General features: G+C 44.2%; 1 protein-coding gene across 3 annotated transcripts in view; it reads left to right on the top strand.

The window, feature by feature from the left end:
- Positions 1-4,520: 4,520 nt before the first annotated feature.
- The window catches only part of lepr (leptin receptor), a 137,220-nt gene continuing 132,767 nt past the window's right edge, over positions 4,521-8,973 (top strand). For all 3 annotated transcript variants that reach the window (XM_060919916.1, XM_060919912.1, XM_060919915.1), the window contains exon 1: positions 4,521-4,807. The gene's annotated coding sequence lies outside the window, so the exon portion shown is untranslated. The remainder of the gene's footprint in view (positions 4,808-8,973) is intronic.

Genomic DNA, 8,973 nt, shown 5'->3' with positions numbered 1-8,973 from the left:
GCCGCCGGGAGTATATATAACCAACTATATTCATTACAAAAAATATATACGTGTAAAAACAAAAATCATCACATTAAAAAAGCTCTCCAGTGCACCTCCAGTTAAACCAGTTATGAATAATAGTGATGTAGCTGATTCTGATAGTTAATGAACTGTCAGAACCAGACTTTACAGACCTGGCAGTTGGAATAATGGTAGAACTGATTAAAAAACAAACAAACAAACAAACCCTTCTGATTTTGGCCACGCCCAGATCAGGTTTGAATCTGAATACAGATACAGGTACTGTTTTTGGAGTAGTCAACAGATACAGATAGTAGCATTCTGTTACATAACTTGTGTAACAAACTACTTAAATGTGACATCTTGACCACATGTATGTATGTGCTGCATGTATAAATATAGGATGAGTATTTCGTGTATGTGAGAAACACTCTGTGTAAAACTGTAAGCACGTGGAGCCACTCCTTTTACTGGACATGTTAATGCCAAAAGTGATAATGAATTTAGATACTGTTAAATAGATATCAATTTAAAGTTGTTTTCATAAACTTGCAGGTTGTTAAAAGATTTTTTTCTATGCCGATTTATATTTTCAGTCATTAATTCATTTTCTATAATGCTTGTCCATTGTAATTCGTGGGAGAGCTGGAGCCAATCCCAGCTGACACTGGGCAAGAGGCAGGGTTCACCCTGTACAGGTCACCAATCTATCACAAGGCTAACACAGAGAGACAGACAGCCATTCACATTCACACCTATGGGCAATTTAGAGTAGCCAGTTGACCTAATCCACATGTTTTTAGATTGTAGAAGGAAACCAGAACACCCAGAGGAAACCCACACAGGCACCAGGAAAACATGCAAACTCTACAGAAAAAGATCCTGGTTGATCACGAGGCTCAAACCCAGTGTTATAGTTGAGTCATGAAACCTCAAGTTTGAGTCCAGTCTTGAGTCCCCAATGTTCAAGTCTGAGTCAAATCCAAGTCATTCAAGAAAATTTTGAGTCGAGTCCACCATTTATCACAGGCAAATCCAAGAACAAGACTCCGCCCGCACCATTTGACGGTGGCTGTTGCTGCCTTTATGTGAAACCGTCTCCGCTAATGTGTTGGACTAACGTTACTGCTCGACTGCCCCATTTTAGTTAATAGACTACAGATAAAAAGCTTGTTCATCGCTCAGCAAGCCCTGCCCACTATCAGCAGGGCAAATAACATGAGAGAGGGTTAACACTAGCTAGTTCATCGCTCAGCAAGCCCCGCTATCAACAGGGCAATGAACATAGCGTGTCACTTCCTTCTCTGGGTGGAGTCTCACCAAACGACGATTGAATTTCTAGGTTGTCCCCGCCGTCTCCTTGATAGTTCTTCTACATATGGAACACATAGCACTGCATTTTTGTCCCACTGCACGAGAAGTCTGTATAAGCAAAGTGGACAATCCTAGCGGCTTCTCTCCAGACATTTTAGCGCTATTAATGTTAGTTTGTTCCTGAACATGATGTATGAACAGGTGAATGTGCATTCTCTTGCACTAAATTAGTATAAAAATTAATGTAGATATAAATATCTTGTGCCAAATTATTATGGCATGTGCAAAAAAAAGAAAAAACCAGAGTCCTCATCTCCAGCTTACAAGTCTGAATGCAGTTAATGCACGAGTCTGAGTCCAAATCCGAGTCATCTACTCAAGACTAAGCCAAGTCATGAGTCCTTAAAATTAGGGCACGAGTTGGACTCAAGTCTGAGTCCTGGACTGGAGTACTACAAGCCTGCTCAAACCCAGAACCTTCTTGCTGGAAGGCAACAGTGTTAAACACTACATCACTGCACTAACCGATTTATAGTTTATCATCTATAATTGGAGCATGTAGTAAACAGTTATTGAAAAACGGACAAATAAGTGCTCAAGACCTTTGTGTTTGCTCATAGCCTACATTCAAGAAATGCTTAAAGTCTTTCGAGACCTGCACTAACACTATGGGGTGGTTCCTCACAATCAGGTCAGGAGGTGATATCATCATGCTGACATCAGATGGATGATGCAATGCTGCTAAAGCAACTTTCTATTTTTACTTTATATTTCTTAAGGCATTAAAGATTACTGGTATTAAAACTAAAACACCTACACAGATAAAAGCAAAAACAAGACAAAATATTCATCCATAGCATACCCACTACCTGCATATAGCTATAGCTTTTGTTGTTTTTCTGCACTCTGTCTCTCTCTCTCTCTCATTCATTATTATTTAATAATGACATCATAACATTGCCTCAGTAGCACTGATATCAGTCCTGTCTCATATATACATCAGTTAGGTTTTAATTCCCACATTCTTTAACTTCATGAAATAACTGCTTTTGCTGTATTCTCATTTTTAAAGTTTGTACTGGGTGTGTAATAAAATTCCTTCAATTTCATTTTTGGCAGAAAGCTAGTTTTCCTTCTGGAGAATTACAGTGAGAGGGTTTAGTCTCAAATAGGAGATGACAGGAGTTGTATACTTCACGAACATCTTATCCTACTCCTGAGCTCTACAAACTCATAGTCTTGCCTAGAGGACTACAAGCACAAGCTGCACGTCAGCTCCCTCAGTCTCTCTATTTAAAAAAAAAACAAAAAAAAACCTCTTGTTCACAAGAATGTTAGAATAGTTATAGGAATCATTTTACCAAGAAATGCAAGGCACAAAGATCGTCTGTCCTCAAGACTTTCCCATGGTAGAAACCACACTGACCATTACAAAGCTTTGACACTGGAGACTCAACAAAACATATTTTTAAAATATATTTCATATTAGTGTTAGATTATGTAGAACGTCCTTGTAGAAGTCCCAGGGAGTTAGTTTTTATATAGAAAAGGTAATGTATTAGAATGAGCACATTAATAGACTTTATTACACAGCGTTGTTGAATACTCAATTCTGTTTGGTAAATTATGGCATTCTATGGTCTGTTATTTCTTACCATTGCTATTGACAATAACATTAGTGGAAGCAAGAAAATGATTTCTAAATCAATAAAGTCAGTTTTTAAATCAATATTTTGTGTCAAATTATTGATTTCTTCACTAAGTAGCCATATAATAAGGGGTATAATGTACAGCGAATGGGTCATTATTATGAAATAAACCCCTTCAGGATAATTCAAGACCCACATCACCCTGTCAGGGTTTATTTTGCAATGATGACCTGCTTGCTGCACATTATCCCTTATATAAACCTGCAGTTTTAAAGAAAACTAATCAACCCTTCTTTTTTGTGTAACTCCTGTGTAAAGCATCTTTGGGTTTGTGAAAGGCTCTATATAAATTGAAATTATTATTATTAATAATAATTAGAAATTATAATTATTGTTATGGGGCGGCACGGTGGTGTAGTGGTTAGCGCTGTCGCCTCACAGTAAGAAGGTCCTGGGTTCGAGCCCCGGGGGCGGCAAGGGCCTTTCTGTGTGGAGTTTGCATGTTCTCCCCGTGTCCACGTGGGTTTCCTCCGGGTGCTCCGGTTTCCCCCACAGTCCAAAGACATGCAGGTTAGGTTAACTGGTGACTCTAAATTGACCGTAGGTGTGAATGTGAGCGTGAATGGTTGTCTGTGTCTATGTGTCAGCCCTGTGATGACCTGGCGACTTGTCCAGGGTGTACCCCGCCTTTCGCCCGTAGTCAGCTGGGATAGGCTCCAGCTTGCCTGCGACCCTGTAGAACAGGATAAAGCGGCTAGAGATAATGAGATGAGATGAGAATTTAACATCCCAGTACTGAAATATAGCCTCTCATACTTGTACAATTCAATGAACTAGTTATTTACTGAATATCATGGAGTGTAAACAGTATATTGCATTACATGATATTCAGTAAATAACTAGTTCACTGAATTGTAAACAGTGTTATAAACGGAATATTGCAAGGGCAGCACGGTGGTGTAGTGGTTAGCACTGTCGCTTTACAGCAAGAAGGTCCTGGGTTTGAACCTCATGGCTGACTGAGGGCCTTTCTGTGTGGAGTTTGCATGTTCTCCCCGTGTCTGTGTGGGTTTCCTCCGGGTGCTCCGGTTTCCCCCACAGTCCAAAGACATGCATATTAGGTAAAATACCCAGCCACTGGGGTTGCACGAGCCGGTACATACTCAGTGCTGGTCCCAAGCCGGGATAGACTGGGGGGCGTTGTGTCAGGAAGGGCATCTGGTCTAATACCTATGCCAAGTCTAATATGTGGAACAGATCTGATGTGGTGACTCTTAAGCATGAAGAAGAAGAAACAGTATATTGCATTAGCTTGTATTTTTTTCTGTATTTTTTCTTGCAACTTAAGAATCTCATTCATACTTTTTTTTTTTTTTGTAAACCCCTGCACAAACTGTGTGGCTATGACTAAGATGATGCACATTATATCCATTTATCCTCTTCTGTTGAAGCTGCGCTTAGTGGGCGGGGCGTACAGGTTCTGGGCGGGACTTTCTGCTGAATGACAATAAGTTGAATCATTAGGAGAGTCGTTTTAAACTGAACCGACTCGCAGGCGAATGGCGTGTGATTGCAGGCGGTGAGGGAGCGACAGGGCGGAGTGAGGGACCGCGGGAAACGCGGGATTCATTGCAGAAACACCGGGTCTGAGCTTTATTTTCCGCAGTTAACAAAACTAATGGTGTTGTAGGGAGGAATGAGTGGGGCCAGTCCTTCTGTTTTATTTCCGCGGGTTGTTTTGTGACTGGAAACAAAAGGAAGGGGATCTCCGAGCGCTTTCTGTCTCATCCTAACTTCGGTTCAGAAGAACGAGAGAGAGAGAGAGAGAGAGAGAGAGAGGGGTAAGTTTGAACTTGAACATCCTGTATGAGCCGGTGATGGTGAGTTATTAGTGCTTCCTTAACTCTTTACACTTGTATGGTTTATTATATATAAATAATAGTGACCAGCATTAAAAGTGGTCTCTTAATATTTTCCATAACTCGTGCTGTCTGTCTATCCGTCTGTCTGTCTGTCCGTCCATCCGTCTGTCTGTCCATCTGTCTGTCCGTCTGTCTGTCCATCCGTCCATCCGTCCGTCCGTCTGTCTGTCTGTCCGTCTATCCGTCTGTCTGTCTATCCATCCGTCCCTCCGTCTGTCTGTCTATCCGTCTGTCTATCCATCCGTCCCTCCGTCTGTCTGTCTATCCGTCTGTCTATCCATCCGTCCCTCCGTCTGTCCGTCTATCCGTCTGTCTGTCTATCCGTCCGTCTGTCTGTCTGTCTATCCGTCCGTCTGTCTGTCCATCCGTCTGTCTGTCTATTCATCCGTCTGTCTGTCTGTCCATCCATCCATCCATCCATCCATCCATCCGTGTGTCTGTCCATCCATCCGTCTGTCTGTCTATCCATCCGTCTGTCTGTCCGTCTGTCTATCCATCTGTCTGTCCGTCTGTCTATCCATCCATCTGTCTGTCTATCCATCTGTCTATCCATCTGCCTGTCTATCCATCTGCCTGTCTGTCCGTCTGTCTATCCATCCGTCTGTCTGTACGTCTGTCTGTATGTCAGTCCATTTCTATCTATCTATCTATCTATCTATCTATCTATCTATCTATCTATCTATCTATCTGTCCATCTAGCTCGCTGTCTGTCTGTCTGTCCATCTAGCTCGCTGTCTGTCTGTCTGTCCATCTAGCTCGCTGTCTGTCTGTCTGTCCATCTAGCTCGCTGTCTGTCTGTCTGTCCATCTAGCTCGCTGTCTGTCTGTCTGTCCATCTAGCTCGCTGTCTGTCTGTCTGTCCATCTAGCTCGCTGTCTGTCTGTCTGTCCATCTAGCTCGCTGTCTGTCTGTCTGTCCATCTAGCTCGCTGTCCGTCCGTCTGTCTGTCTGTCTGTCTGTCTATCTATCTATCTATCTATCTATCTATCTATCTATCTATCTATCTATCCAGCTGTCTGTCTGTCCGTCCATCTGTCTATCTATCCATCTCTCTCTGTAGCTGCTCACTGCTGTGTGTGTGTGTGCATGTGTGTGTTCACTGCTTCAAATGGGTTAAATGCAGTGGAGGAATTTCGCTGTGCTTGAGTGTATATGTGACAAATAAAGGCTTCTGTCTGTCTGTGTAACTTTCCCACTTGTGATGTTGCTACTGATAAGAACTACAGAGTTGTAAGCTGAACTTTGTAAGCTACTGACTCCTCGGCCTGGTCAGACAGAGAAAGCCTTGTTCCCTCTGAGTGTGTCTGTAATTTGCAGATGGAAATAGTGGGAAACTCTTTCAATCTCCATGATGCACATCAGGAACAGTGTTGGGAGTGATGAGTCACTTGCTCCTTCACTGTCTGGATCAATTCCCCAGTATTATTCAGGCTGGATCACTTTCCCCAAAATTAAATGCTTTCACTGGTCCAATTTCGTATGAAAACTCAGAGGGTCTCAATTATGCACTCCGATTCAGGTAAATCCTCATTAACATTAATGAAATACTCAGATACCGCCCCAGTAGTTCTCAGATCAGGTCCTGTCCTGGAAAATCAAGAAGTCAGACCGGCCCAATAATACTCAAACCAGGTCCTTTCCTGGAAAATCAAACACTCAGATTGCCCCAGTTATATTCAGACAGATTTGTCCTGCAAAATGAAATATTCAAACTTTCCCAAAAACACTCGGATCAGTAATTCTCATACAGGTACATTTCCAAATAATTAAATTTTCCGACTGGGCCAGTTCCTCAATAATATTGAGACTCTCATTTCCCTTGTACAACTGTAATATTCAGACAAGATCAAATGCGGAGTAATTAAACACACAGACTGGCCCAATCCACAGTAATACTCGGAGCAGGTCCATTCCCCAACAATTAAACACCAGAAGTTATTCAGGTGGGCGGCACGGTGGTGTAGTGGTTAGCGCTGTCGCCTCACAGCAAGAAGGTCCGGGTTCGAGCCCCGTGGCCGGCGAGGGCCTTTCTGTGTGGAGTTTGCATGTTCTCCCCGTGTCCGCGTGGGTTTCCTCCGGGTGCTCCAGTTTCCCCCACAGTCCAAAGACATGCAGGTTAGGTTAACTGGTGACTCTAAATTGACCGTAGGTGTGAATGTGAGTGGGAATGGTTGTTTGTGTCTATTGCCGCTTTTCCACTACCAACGCGGCTGAGTCGTGCGGTGCTGAGTTGGGCTGAGTCGAGCTGAGTGGGGCTGTTGGAGTTGCATTTTGACTACAACCGCGCTGAACCGTGCTGGCTGGAAGTGGGTGGACACATTGGGTGGAGTTAGCAAAAGTGGGTGGACGTCACGTGATGTCGTTAGGCGGCGCAAACAGTGACATCAGTGAGCTTTTAAGCGGTAGTCTCACGACCCGGATAGTAAACAATAAAAATGGAGGACATGGAGTCGTTAGTGTTGCTGGTCTTGGTGCTGTGGCTTGTTGTCACCGACAACGCCAACAGATACTGGCAAGAGCGTACAGATGAGGCGAGGCGCATAAGGCTTCATAATTCTCGTAATTCATAATTATTATTCTTCCGGGTTTACGGTGTTTACAGATCCTAGCGTGCTCGTAGGGCGTGTGTGGGCATGTGAGGACACTCCTCCTCACCAATCAGTGCACAGGGGAATGTCTGCTCACGCCCCCAGCCCCACTCGGCTCGGTTTGGCTCGCTTCAGCCCCACTCCAAAACCGTGCGAGTTTTGGGGGCTGAGCAGGGCTGAAGCGAGCTGAGTCATGCTGTTCTGAGATAGTCGAAACGCGAGCCGTGTCGGGCTGAAGTGAGCTGAAGCGAGCTGAAGTGAGCTGAAAAAGGGTAGTGGAAAAGGGCCATATGTGTCAGCCCTGTGATGACCTGGCAACTTGTCCAGGGTGTACCCCGCCTTTCGCCCGTAGTCAGCTGGGATAGGCTCCAGCTTGCCTGCGACCCTGCAGAACAGGATAAAGCGGCTACAGATAATGAGATGAGATAAGAAGTTATTCAGGTTTCAAATAATAATTGGATTTCCAGCAGAATAATTAAACTGGGACCAACATCTGTGTTAGGACTAGGACTGTTTTGGCCTCTAGAGGCCGCTGTTATTTCCTTTTCATGTCATGTTTATTTTGGCCTCTAGAGGCCGCCACTGTTCCTGTGTTTTGTGTTTGTGTTAATTGCCTAATTATCTTCACCTGTGTCCTTAATTAGTTTGTGTATTTATACCCCTGAGTTCAGTCCTCTTGTCACGGAGTCTTTGTGCTGTTATGTTTATCTCCAGTTTCCTTTGTACTGTGTTTTTTGATCTTCTTAGCTTTTGTATTTTTGCACTTTGCTTTTCTTTTGGATTATACTCTTTGGTTTTTTTTTTGTCTTTTGTTTTGCCCTGTATATAGTGTATATAGTTTAAATAAACCTTTTGATTCTTTTTCTACTTCCGCCTCACGCCTCTGCATTTGAGTCATCCCCCTGGTGGCCTAGTGGGGGTTTGCTGGATTATCACACCAACGAACCAGGTTCGAATCCCAGCAAAACCCTAACAGAAAGACTCCGTCATGACCGACTCAGCAGAGGCTGCTTCAACTGTCTACCCGGCCAACCTTCAGGGAATTATGGCAGCTTTGACATGCTTCGGAGCGACCATGGACGCTCATGGACGTACGCTCACCAGCCAACGTGAGGCCCTCGCTCGCCACGAGGAACTGCTTCAGCAAATTGGGAAAACCCTGGCACAGCTGACATCTCTGCCTGCATCTCCTGCTCCTGATCCAGTTCCTGCTCCTGATCCAGTTCCTGCTCCTGATCCAGCTCCCACTCCTGCTCCAGTGCCTCCTGCAATGCTGCCTTCTTCACCTCGCGAACCCAGCCTTCCTGCACCACAGAGGTATGACGGCAAGCACAGTGAGTGCCGAGAGTTCCTTACCCAGTGTCAACTCACCTTTGAGCTTCAGCCTACCACCTACACTACGGATCGCCGCAAGATTGCCTTTGTGATCACCTTATTAGCTGGTAAGGCGCGAGCCTGGGCTACTGCTATCTGGCAAAGACAGGGACCTGAGTGCTTT

Source organism: Neoarius graeffei, chromosome 4, assembly GCF_027579695.1.
Source record: "Neoarius graeffei isolate fNeoGra1 chromosome 4, fNeoGra1.pri, whole genome shotgun sequence".
Lineage (NCBI taxonomy): Eukaryota > Metazoa > Chordata > Actinopteri > Siluriformes > Ariidae > Neoarius > Neoarius graeffei.
Note: the sequence above shows the minus strand (reverse complement) of the source record. Positions and strands in the feature narration are given on the sequence as shown.